The sequence below is a fragment of the Parasteatoda tepidariorum genome, chromosome X1 (assembly GCF_043381705.1).
Source record: "Parasteatoda tepidariorum isolate YZ-2023 chromosome X1, CAS_Ptep_4.0, whole genome shotgun sequence".
NCBI lineage: Eukaryota > Metazoa > Arthropoda > Arachnida > Araneae > Theridiidae > Parasteatoda > Parasteatoda tepidariorum.
Window position 1 is genome coordinate 19549003 of NC_092214.1, and position 13711 is coordinate 19562713.

General features: G+C 25.9%; 2 protein-coding genes across 6 annotated transcripts in view; one reads left to right on the plus strand and one right to left on the minus strand.

The window, feature by feature from the left end:
- Positions 1 to 13711, minus strand: part of LOC107443976 (uncharacterized) — a 166173-nt gene that overhangs the window by 135731 nt on the left and 16731 nt on the right. The gene's annotated exons all lie outside the window — the stretch shown is intronic.
- The window catches only part of LOC107453666 (synaptotagmin-1), a 90075-nt gene that overhangs the window by 21904 nt on the left and 54460 nt on the right, over positions 1 to 13711 (plus strand). The window contains exon 1 of one of the 5 annotated variants that reach the window (XM_016070567.3): positions 3596 to 3741. The exons of 3 other annotated variants lie outside the window; for them this stretch is intronic. The gene's annotated coding sequence lies outside the window, so the exon portion shown is untranslated. Of the gene's footprint in view, positions 1 to 3595; positions 3742 to 13711 lie in introns of those variants that run through there. One more of the 5 variants, XM_016070565.4, reaches the window with a different exon arrangement.

Below are 13711 nucleotides of genomic sequence, written 5' to 3' on the forward strand. Positions count from 1 at the left end.
CTTTCCTTAAACCAGGGATGGGCAAACTACGGCCCGCGGGCCAACTATGGCCCACCGGAAGGTTTTATCCGGCCCTCGGATAGAATTTGAACTTGCCGATCAGTGGCAAATATAAAGAATGTGCATCCATTTTCTTGTCGACTTTGTTGAAAGCTATTTATGTTCTTTCTTTTGTAACAAAGTACTGATGACCTTTTTACTTTCCCTATTTTTTGTTCCACAAAACATAAACTGTTGGAAATAGTTAGCACTAACAGCTTCAATTGGTAAAATGTTGAAAGCAGAAGTTCTTTATAGAATAGCCGTAGATTGGCTCCAAATAGCGTTTGTCTTTCTCGAGCAGCAGAATCTAATATAAGTGAATTGTACTTCACATGTGGCAGACTGCGCATTTCAAGCTCCAACGAGCAGACAATCTAACGATCATCTGAAGCAGTTGTTTCTAAATATGCCAAAGTTTAAGTTTTACAAATTATTAACAAAAGCTAGTTTCCAAAATTTAATATTCCATGCCCAGAAAATCCATGCTAGCTATGTTTCCTTAATCTTATATACGTGAACAAGAGTTTTCAACTATGAACCATAGAAAAAATCTTTTTAGAAGTAGACTAACAGACAAGCATTTAGCCTCTTTCCCTAAAATAAGTGCATCTCACTTCGACCCGCAATCTAAGGAACTTTTAAAAATGAAATCGCAGTTTCATTCATCTCACTAAATATTTAAATTAAAACTTGTATATCGCTTTTCTTTCTTTTAAATTTTGAAGTTTTTACTTGGCCCATCGAAAAAATTTTTTCTCGATTTTTGGCCCTCAACCAAAAAAGTTTGCCCATCCGTGCCTTAAACAATAGTTCTATATTGATTATATAATCTGTACAGGAAATCATTATTTACCAATCTACTTAACATCGTACAATCTAACTGTACCAGATGACACTCATACAAAGATAGCATTATTATTATTGAATGTTAAAATCAATAAAATCATTAAAATGTTTTTCGTAAGTAATAATTTATTGAAATCAAGAGTGAATCAGATCAGATGGCATCTAAATTCCATAATTAAGTAAGGATTGTGATTTAACAGAGGGGGACATTTTACCAGCATTTTGATTTATGAAATATTCAAAAATGTGTCTTAATTGCAAATTTTTACTGATTTAAGCTAAAAAATAAAGTTGAAAATATATTAATATAGTAAATAAAATAATTTTATGCACATTCCTGTGCATTTTTTTCTGCTAAAACAAGAAAAATGTTGTTTTTAAGTTTAGAATTGGAAACTCAGATGAAAACAGGCTATGAAATAAATTAAAATAGGGCACAATTAGAAAAAAAAAATTTCTTGAAGATTTGAATAAAATGCAAGTTATTATTTTTAATGCAGACTAAATTTTTTTTATGACTTCAATGTTTAAAGCAAAACAATTAAACATTTATTTGCATAAAACATAGAGCAAAACATTTATTTGCATAAATATTTTAGCTTGACTAAAACGAAGGCAATAAATAGATGGAAATGTCGAAATGTATGTGGAAATCAAATTAGTTATTAGCTATAACTTGATTATGCTTCATCATATCATTGTATCGATGTATTTAGAATGTGCATTAAATTTCCATTTTATATAAATATCAAATTGTCATTTATATAAACTTTTGAAAATCGAAGATTATTTTTTGCATAATAATAGATAAAGCTTTTTTTTAATTGAATTTACACTTCCTGCATATGAAAACTGAGAGGAAAAAAGGCATGGGATAAGCTTAGAGCTTCCTTAAGAAAAAAGACAAAAAAGTGAAGTTCTAGATATATTTGAATAGAAATTACTACGTAATAACAAATACACGATTACAACCACTTAAAACTGCACAACTTGACTTCAGAGTCAAGTGTTTCACACAAATACCCATCAACCAGTGATTCTTTGCGATAGAAAAACGTGGAGAAATTAATTCAAAATTATTACAAGCAATCCTGCAAAACATATTTTTACTCTAATTGAGAAAGTAAAAAAAATCAAATCTGCTTCAAGATAATGTTAATTCGTCAATAAAAACACCAAATTCATCAAATCCAAAATGAAAAATATTCTCATAACTGCATTTACTAAAATATTTTCTGGATATTTTAGCGAAACCAATTAATTTGTATATGCAAATTATTTAATACTCCTCTACTTCCCGGAATATTTTATTTTCATATTTAAAGTGGTAGAAAAGTTTTGCTTTGATATTCATTTCATATTTAAAAAATTTCCTTTAAAATGGCTACGAATATTTTTAATTAACTGTAATGTCTGATTTTGGAAGAAAATGAGTTTTTAAAAAATGTGCTTACTGATATCAAAACAATTGGGTTTTTTAAACAGAGAAAACGTTAATTGAAGCATGAAAGCTATGTAATAATCAAGTAAATATATCAATCTTTCTGACAATATGAAAAACGTTTAATTGGACATCAAAGTAAAAAAATGTCTGAAGTTTGAATATGATATTTGTTAGGATTAATAAAATTTTAAAAAAAGAAGGCTTAAAAATAGTTTATGCCGAAATTTATATGGAAAAATTATTTCCTGGGAACTTGAGACGTATTTTCAGGCCGTACTTATAGTAAAGAGTAATCATGGTTACTAAGAGCCTAAACACTTTTTACTTTTTGTTAACTATGCATATAAATAAATTTTTTCTATTTAAATAATTTATCCCTTTTTTTTCTGGTCAAAGTAAAACATTACGTTTGAATCGGACTTAAAAACGAAAATGGCTAAAGTTTACACCATATGCATGAAATTTGTTGACATTGATAAATAATTTTTTTTATGAAAAGAAAGAAAAAAAACTTAAGAATAACTTGTGCTAAAATTTATATTGACGAAATTATTTCTCGGGACCTTGTGATTCAATTTTAAAATCGTTCCTGAAAAGAAACCGCTGTCAATTATGGGTAATCGTTTATTAAGAATCAATTATATATTTAATATTGAAATAAATTTATTTCTTTTTCCGGGAAAACTACGCTTGAATTAGACATGAAATGAAAAATGGCTAAATAATGAATCAAATTTACTAGAATTGTAGCAATTAAAGTTTTTTATAATAAGATTTGCTTTAAAACAACTCCTTTTCTATAACCTAGTGATGTATTTATTCTCGATCTTCTTGATTTTAAACCCTCATTTAAATAGGACCGCGGTTACTAATAAAACGAAAATCGTCCCCTATCCCTAAGATGCAAACAATTAAAAAAGTTTATTAATTTTTTAACTACATGATGCGAAAAACTAAATTTAAATCAAACTTGAGCTAAATTTGATTTGGTTACAGCTATAAAAGCTAGACAAAAGGAACACTTAAAAATAATTTAGGTTGCATTAATATCGAAAAATAATTTCATGTGTACTGTAGCAAGATTTTAAAGCTGTCCTTAAAAGAGAATTCTAGATAAGGCACTGATGGACTACACACGTTTTTCTTATTTTCCATTTTAAATAATAGAATAAAAGATAAAATAAAAGTAGGTTTGAAAGAGACATCCTAAAATCATATAAATAAGCTTAACACCGCACTAATCTTAAGCGCCCTTATCATCCTGATAAAGTTTCGTGATGGCAACTGACTTGAGGCAATCTATGTAGAACAGGTGTTCTTTTTGGAACAGTTGTAGAAACTCTTAAATGGATTTATTTTGATCCGCTGTTGGAAGATGACTCATTTGGAATTCAATAAGTCTAATCAAAGTAAGTTGAAAATTATTCCAGAGTCTATAGAATCAGGATATTTATTATCGAAGTATAAATAGCCAATTATATATCTTATTACTTTAATATATATATATATATACATATATTATTTGCAAGGTTAATAATTTCATTTTTAGATTTTTAATGAGATGAAAATAAATCATTACTTACAACCCTTATGGTTAAATTAATGGGATCAAATCTCTCAATTTTTATCGAATTCAAGTAAAAAAATGCAATTTCCGAAATTGACTAATTCCTATAATAATTATAAGAAAAATGGCAATTATGGAAAAATTACCTTAATTTTAGTTTTCTTAAGTAAGAAAAAATTATTAAAATGTGCTTTTAAAATATTATTTAAAATAAATATAGGGCAAATTACATAAAATGATTTTTGTTAAGTGCTATTAATCTGAAAACACTTCAGGTAGTATTGATTTCAAATAACTCCCATCATCCTAGATCTAATGGAGAATCTCTCGTTGGTTAAATTTTATGACAACAAAAAATAAGACAATATTCATGATTCAGATTTGAGCTATAGTTTCAAAGATGAAAACCATTGCCATAAAAGGAAATTTTAATCGGTTTCGATGAACTTCAGAAACCACGAATAAAAGGGTAAAAACGTGTTTTTAAAAATCGTTCTCCAAACAGGTTAATACTTCGAATTAATACGAAACGGTACTTATCAGACATTCAGTAACATAAAAGGTAAAGATTTATTTTAATTGTTTGTGATTATATAAAATATAATATGTTTTACAATACATTTCAATTTATTGAGCAAAAAAATAAAGCTTAATTTCCTAAGTCCATTATAGTTGCAAATTGTGAATGAAAATGCTTTGCATTAAAAAGCAAAAACTGCTCGTATAAAGGGGCATTTTCTGCACAAACACTTGTACAATAATTTTTAAGAAAACTACTTTTTAAAAAAAATTTAAATATTACTGTTCGGAATGTAACCAATTGTTACAAATAATCTGTCATAATACATTTGGTAAATCTTTTCTAATTAGAAAAATACAGAACACAGGATGCTCATACATCATGTTGTCTAGAACACTGAATATTTATAAACATAAGAGATACTTAACAACCATGTAATAGCAGATACCTTGGTTTAAACTCAAAAACTTATGTTTATCTCAATATATTATGTCATAAGAGATGTACCAATGTATGAGTTTTCTAATAAAACATAAATAGGAAAGGAACTTTGTAATATTTTTTTATGTAAGTTTAAAAGATAATAAATCTTCTTTATTTTAAACAATTATTATTCAATAATTATAACTGAATTGCTGTAACTTTTTGAAAATCATTAAATGGGATAGATTTACTATAGTTCCAGAAAGGAACATTTGTTTTTGCTGAACTTCACTTAACAGCTGTTGTTGTAACACACATTTACAGTGAAATTTCATCTCCAGCTGTGAAATACTTTTTCACCAGAATAGATAAAAAAATAAAAATAAAAAACTGATTACAGTCTTGTTTCAAAAAGAAGAAAATTCGTCTGTCAATTGCTTCGTTTACTTTGCAAGTGGGAAATTCCGAAAATAGTATTTTTTAATTATTCTCAGATACTGACTTCTAGCAATTTTTAGTAAAAATCTATTTTAAATTTTACTTTAAGCTTTACAAATCTTACTTCTGTTGCAGTTATTTTGCTGTATGTGCTTTAATTACGCTATGTGTATTCCAACACTTGACTATGACACTTTTAACTGCTAAACCTTTCTGACAAAGAAAATGCAACTAAAATACTTTAAAAGCAACCCAAATTTACCAAATTTATATTTTATAACAGTTGAACACTTTAGAAAACATATTTTTTTACGGGAATTTATAGAAATTATAGAAATTTATATTAAAAAAAAGGTTTTTAAATTTTTTTTTTAATATTTCTTAAAATAAGGTTTAAAAAAAGGGAAAATAAACGCTAATAAAACTTATGATAAATTTCTTATTATCAACACAACAAATAATAACTGTAATGTAAAAAAAATATTTATAAGAAATAAATATTTAAAACAAACAAATCTAAAGTATTAAGAGAAAATTATAAAAATTCCACACTAATACCATTTGTTTTACAAGAACAGAATTGGAAAACTTTTATTCCGCTATTTTTTTTTTAATTTCACTTCAATTTTTTTTTTTTTAAAACACTCAATATTTCGAAATCTATAAGCAGATGAAACAAAAACAAGAAACAAATTATTATAGATTAAGTAAAAGGGAAAAAAATGATAGCAATGTTTTAAAAGTTCACAAAAATTTTCTTATATAATTTTTTTTAAAAGACCAATGAAAAAAAAGCCATAAAAAGAAAAGAATAGCATTAAAGAGGGAAATTTCTGTTTATCGTTATTTTTTGGTTGTGAAAATAATATTAATTATTAGCATGTGTTTTACTGCTTACTTCCTTACTTCATAAAAATATAATCATTTGAAGCAAAGTTCACTAATTATCCCATTAAGACACTCAAAATTTAAATAATACAAAGCAAAACTATTTCGATATTTTATAATTATCTGAGTAATTAACCTAATTTAAAATAGTGCTAAATAACACTTTTTTACTAGGATAGAAGTCTCACATTTGGTACCTAATCAGATATAAAGAAGAACTGAAAAAGTTTTATTTCGATGTTTTGTACTTAATAGGGTAATTAATGCAATATAATTGATCAAGAATTGTGTTTTCTCCCTTAGACTACCCTTTAATGGATCAGAAATTTTATTCTTCGTTTAAATCCATCAAAAATTTAAACAATTAAAGTAAAAGGAAAGTTTTAAAGATTTAAACCTAAGATGTTTTGTGTGTCTAACATGTTTGCAGGTACAATGTTTCCTTCAAGAAAAATATCAGTAATCCTTTTTTCCACAATCTTTTTTAATTTTGCCAAGAAACCTTAGAAAGAACATTATTCTATTAGTCACGAATTCTACTTGGATATTGCAATTCAGTCAGCCATTGGTCAAACAATGTATGCTTGTTTATATTATTTTTCAATTTAGCTTATTTTCTACTCATATTGTACCTGTTTAATCGAATTCCCCTCTTGTAGCTTAAACGATTAATTTATCTATGAATTGAATATGGTTTCTCCAGGAAATATTTTTATTATTATTTTTGCTTCATAACAAAGTAAATGACCCCTTTTTAAAACAATATAATGGATTTACTTTTTGCAATTTCAATATACGCTTAGTTTGCATAAATTATTTTATTTGAATTTTCTTATTGAAATAATAATATTTCAGAAAAGTATTATAGTTTCATAACATATTTGTTAGTAATAAAACAAAAAAATTGTGAAAAATAAGACTCATTCCAAACTAATTACAAACATAGGCTTGTCAAACAAAATTTGACTATTTTCTTTTACTTTTTTTTTACTTTAAAATGCTATTCAAATCATTTTAGCTTTTAACATCATATTATAATCTTTTATGTTATAAATTTTTATGTTTTAATTGAATGTTGCTCTTATAGAAATTAGACAATTTTTAATAATTTTTATTCAAAACAATGTATAAAAAGGAATAAATTAAGTAGATTTAAATGCTTTTCGTATTATTCAATTCAAGCTCTATACTTATTATGCCCACTGTTATCACTGTACATTATGCCCACTGTTATCAAAACAAGCATAAGCAAAATGCATTTGTAAATGTGCCTCTAATCCCTGCCCAATTCAAGTTTAAATTCAAAATCTAAAGTTTAAAATGTGAAATTTAAATTTAAAAAGCTAGTTTCAAAGTATTGTTTTGGTAATGATTTATATTGGATAAATGCTTTGGCCAACTTCTCAGTATTCCTTGGTATCGATAATTCTGTACTTTTGAAAAACGTTTTATATGTCAAAGCAAATTTCCTTATAAAAATTTTATTGGGAGACAAGTTTTTTACAAGAGAGTAAAATCTAGAAATTTGGGAGTAAGTTTTCCTCAAGAACAAAGATACACAGAATAAATTTGTTCACTCATTAACCTATTTCAAAACAAAATTATCGTAGAATTTTTAAGCTCAAAAACAAAAATGTATTCGATATGTTTATTTATGCATTATTAAGAGTCATTCAGAATATTTTAACCAAATCGTCTTTAACTTCTATGAATAAATGTGTTTCTAATCAGTGCATACAGAAGAACATTAGTAGCATTGCATTTAAGGTCCGTTACCCCATAACTCAGATGAGAAAGAAAGTTAGAAATTTGTTGATAAAAAAATTAAATGAAGTCTTCAAAATGTTAATTAAAGGATTTATAAACAAGAAGTTTTATGAAATTTAATACTGCAAAACTTAAGTAAATACAAAATAAGAATGAAAATGTGCATATAGTAATTTTCATGTAATTTCTTAAGTTGCGTCTTTCGCAGTTAATTAAAACAAGTCCACACTCAAATTGATTTATACATAGCTTGGACCGTCAAAGACTTTACATATTGTTTACCTTTATTAGAAGAATACATTATCAATAGAATTGCAATGTGCTTCACATTTTTGTAAATTTGTTTATTTGCAAGGAAAAAAAAAGAAAAAAAACATTATTTAATAACTAACTGAAACGGTTACATACGAAACAAACATATAAAGTTACCCCATGATACCCCCGGGATAATATTTCGGCACTAGCTTGAAAAGAAAAATTTACTGCAATTCACGGGCCAATTTCTCACGGACATATTAACATAAATTAAAAGTTCGGCTAAAGATAACTAGCTCTGTTAAAGGATCTATTCATTTTTTGCAGATATATAAACAGATATTTTAAAACATAATTTATCACCTTCATTGAAAACAGTGAATTTTAGTAACATTGGTTAGTGATCCATGACATGGTTTGCAAAAGATGGTTAAAAAAAATTTACCGGATTATCCCAAATCACTCTTAAATGCGTAATATACTCCGATTTTATGTGACGAAACATTTTGATTTACTAATATATTTAATCATGAGAAAGAGTATTTTTATTTATTAATGCATTTAGTTAAATTTTGGCATGAGTGAATTTCTTTATACTACTGCAAAATTTGAAAACCTCCCGATAAAACATCAGTCACAGCAATATATGTAAATTTCTTTAACAGGATTTTCATTACAAATGAAGTGCGCGTCACCTTTCAAAAACAGATTTAGCAGTTAAAGATTTAAAGGAAAGATCAGTTTATGTCCGATTTTCACAAAAATTGCGGTTGGATTATCATTTTTTGCATTTTAAGGGGTTCTAAGTTTTGAGAAATCAATAACACGAAAAATCAGTTCGAGAATTATTATACAATGAAGAGGGGTCATGTTATGAAAAAACAGCTCCTGTTCACGCACTTCCGTCGTTTATTCTCAAAATCACCTTTCATGGATATAAACCAATCTTTAAGTTTGATCTTTATTTGATTATGACTTGATAATAAAAGCTTCTTAAATTCCTTTAAAACTAGCACGTTAGAATGTATTTCATTTTTGAATTATCCTTATTTTGAAAGAACCAATTATTAAGAATTTATTTAAAATAACAATTTTGATAAAATTTTCTGAAACTCTTTCGGAAATTAAAATCTCAAACTGTACTTATAGATCAAAATGTTTAAAAAAAGAATTAGAAAGTATAAATTAAAATTTTTGAATAAGTAGTCAAACTCAAATCAGGAAAGAAATCCTAATAAACTATAACAAAATATAAATTTTGATCTGATTTTCTTCTGATTCTGTTCTGAGCGAAACACAAACTTTGAATTTTTATTTACAAAATATTCAATTCCAACAGTGGATCAATAAAACGTAATCTATTCGCATCAAAGCATTTCCTCTCTCTTCGATTCCAAGATTATAATAAAATAAAAATTGATTTTTTTTTTATTTGCATGAAAACAGCAAACTGAGAATAAATATGTAAATACGAAATAAAATACTCATTTCATTCAAATTTATTAATATAATGCACTCTTTTCTTCTAAACATAAATGAAACTTATTTTTAATATTAAAACTACTTTTATTTAATATTATTATTCCGTTTAAAAAATTTTTCAGTTAATGTAAATATCTTGTTTAATTTTTATACATATTTTTCAAAAGATTACTTATAACAATACTCAATGGAAATTATATATAATATTTATATATAATATAATAATGAAAACTTATTTTAAACATTAAAACAACTTTTATATTGTTTTTCTGTTTGAAAATGTTTTCAGTTAATGTCGACATTTATCATGTTTATACAGTCTTTTCTGTTTAAAGATTACTTATAGTAATACTCATTAAAATTTATAATATAATAGAATTAATATTTTCTATTTCAATGAAAACAATATATAACTGGGCATAAAAATTTGAAACACAGAGCCAAAATAAAATACTTATTTGATTCGAATTCCTTAATGTAATGCATTCATTTGACTTATGCACTTATTTTATTTTAAAATCCAATGAAAAATGATTTCTAACGTTTAAATTATTTTAGTTTCATTATTATTTTGTCTGAAAACATATAATGCTAATGTTATATTCCCTATATAATCGTAGCTCTTTAAACATTTACCTATAATAATACTCAATATAAGGATCAACAGAACTGATAAAAAACACTCAGATACAAAGGAATAATTTATGAAAGAAATGACTGTTGTATATTAAGATACCAATCTATATCAACTGACTTATTTTTTTAGATATTTAAATAAAATTTAATTATAAAGTGTTTTATCTGAAAATTTATTTAGCGATTGGAAAAGTACTATTACTTTTGCTATACAGTCATTGTTGTCTAAAATATAACTAAAAATAATATTCATTATTAGGACTAGCGGAAAAGGCAAAAAATAATAATAATAATCTGGTACAAATAAATGATTTATGAAAAAATACAATTACGTGACATTAACAGTAGAACCTCCATGATATCGATTACCCTTACGAAAGTAATCTATGTAAAGTAAATTATTTTTTGGTAAAATTTGACAAAGGTAGGTGTTTTCAGCTTTATGCCTATATGTTTGGTTTTATTAAAGATTTACGTAAAAAAATGACATGGAATCGACATTTAACGTAAAATGTACCACAATTCCAGATGACATTATTGATTTTTTATGATAAAAAACGACAGAAATTCAATAAAAATTTTGTTAAGTGATATTTATTATTATTATTACCAATTTTTGTCACATCCTTTGTTTTGTAAAAACAAATATATTGTTAATTAGAATGAGTTCATAAAAATTCTGCTTTTATTAAACATATCCTTAATAAATAAAGTAACAAATTTAATAAGTTTAAAAAGATAAAACATTTGAAACGTAGAATAGGATATAGAAGGAGATATTTTGTATTTTGTAAGTTGTATACTTTTTTTAAAAAAATGACATTTAACTTCGTTTCTAAAATTAATCATCAAAATAGAAAGCTGAAATATTTTCTACAAAACTCTTAAACAAATCTGTCACTCAAACTCTTTTGTAGAGAGTATCTGAAGAGAATCGAAGGCACTGTTGATTGATATTGATACTCAAAAAAGATATCAAGAAGCTGTTTTTTTCTCATATTTTAAATCAATTTAGTAAATTACAAGATGAACTGATTATTGCCAACGATCATTCACTTTTTAAAATGGGTACTCAGATTATTCATGAAAGTGTTTTATCAAATGAAATGTGGAATGTGGTTTAATTAGTTTATCTATTTGTTTCACATATCAAAAGAGATGGGAAATACTAAATTCTTTTGTGCAAAGCAGCTTTGTGGTGCTGCCATCTATGCGTGAATGAGAGTATCGTAGTCTAATGATCCAGGGTCACAAATTGGAGACTGCTGGATACTGGAAACTTTTCCTGTGCTAAAGGGAATAGAAGAAATGTTATGGTGCCAAAGCTGGGACTCGAGCCCTCGATCACGAAATTAACCCCCTCGGTCATAATATGCACCCAACTGCAAGAAACCTAGTGACTTCATTACGTGGGCCTTGTAGGTGCGAAACATTTTTAATTGTTTAGCTGTATTAGGTAAAAGCAGTTAATAAACGTTTTTTTCACAGTCAACAGTTTGAATACCATCTTATTTACGGTTATTTGATTATTTTGTTTGATCATGGTAAAATAACAATTAAATAAATTATTATTTTACCATTTTTAAGTGAAAATTGTAACTGTGAAGTATATAAATTAAAGAAAGCATGAGTGAGTAAGTTATCATCAGGGTTCAAAAGCGGTTTGAGCGTATTAAGTCAAGCATCTCTAAAAGAACTATTTTATTATGCTTCGAATAAGCTGTTATGCTTCGAATAAGCTGGATCATACGTGTGTATTACAATTATTAAATGGTTATTTGCTTTGTACTGTATCAATGTGTGTACATATCAAATTTTGTTAAGATCGGTCTAGTAGTTCAAGAGATAATCGATCAAATCTGTAAATTCTCTTAATTTCTTACACCAGTGTTCTTATGAAAAGATAGTCTATTTTTATACAAAATCTATATTTCCAAATTTATTTATATTCTATGATACATATTTCATTTAGTTGCTTTTATTATTTATCTATATACATTAGGTTTTTTATTTCTATCTATTTTTACATTAAAAAAGCTCAAAGAAAGTGAAAGAATACAGTGAAAGTATGTCTTGAAGGAACAAAATGTATCCACGGGTGTCTTAAGGGAACTTTGATCGAATTCTTTGTAAATCTAAGTCATCAATCACGGAGCATTTTCTTGGATAATGGGATAATGCCGCTATCAGTGACTCCCAGAAATGATAATATACAAAGAAAGGGAGAGAAATATTTCTGAGAATTTTAAGCTATTTTTACGGTAAATCTCTTTATTTTGTTGAAAAGCAAAGCAATAAATATGAATAACGAGTGGTTTGAAATATGCGTCGTTTATTTTTTATTCCGGAGAAATGCTTTTATTTCACGTTTTGTCTGTAAATTGAATCAATATACAAGCGATAAGTAAACTCTCAAAATTGATTTCAAGAAAACTGTAAAAGGAATACTCATGAATAAGAAATGAATAAAATGTTATGAATATCAGATGAATAAGATATTAAATGAATAAAATTTATGAATAAAATATTCTTAGAGGACTATACTATACCTCATTGGATGCTGAAAAGTAAAACAAAAGATTTTTGGTGTAATTGTTCATTTCGAATATTTTCCTTTTTTAACTTCGATACTATACATGGTTTTCTATAGAACTTGTAATTTCTAGCAAGGTTATTTGTGAACAATTTTTGCATAATTATCAATTGCTCTTCGTAAATATACTAGATTGATAATTAATTTTATTATAAATTATATTTAAATATTAGTTAATTTTAATTTCATTTCTCAATATAAAATTTTATCAATTTGTATCAATTTTAATCCATATAAATTGTCTTTTTCTTAGGAGGCAAGATGAGCTTGTAGCTTGAAAATTGATTAATTTTTCCAAATTTCATTTCTGATAAATGGGGGAATGAAACCTTTTTATATGTACATCAAATGATTATGTATTCAATAATATGAAAGTTCAATTCTCATTAAATATAAAAAGAAAAATACATCTATTTTTTAAAAATATGTTTTAAAAATTTTAGTCATTACGTTAAACTTTATTTAACTTTAAAATAATGACTAATTATCTGTCATGTTATTACAATGCTCGAAAAAAGTTCTAATGCTTTCTTCTTCATCGAATGAGATATTCATTTTTTTTTTAAATTGCTATCATATAATACATTCTTTATAAAGACATCCCTATAGTTCTTTTAATTCATAAACACGAACTTATCATAATGTAACTAATACTAGCATTACTTTTAAGCAACGCATGAAATAATGACTCATTGTTACGAATATCATCCAATAGTTAATAATATAATAATTTAAGCCATTTTTCATGAAAAATTTTCGGATCTTTATAAAAGTGCAATATACAAATATAGAGGGAATTTAAATTAATTT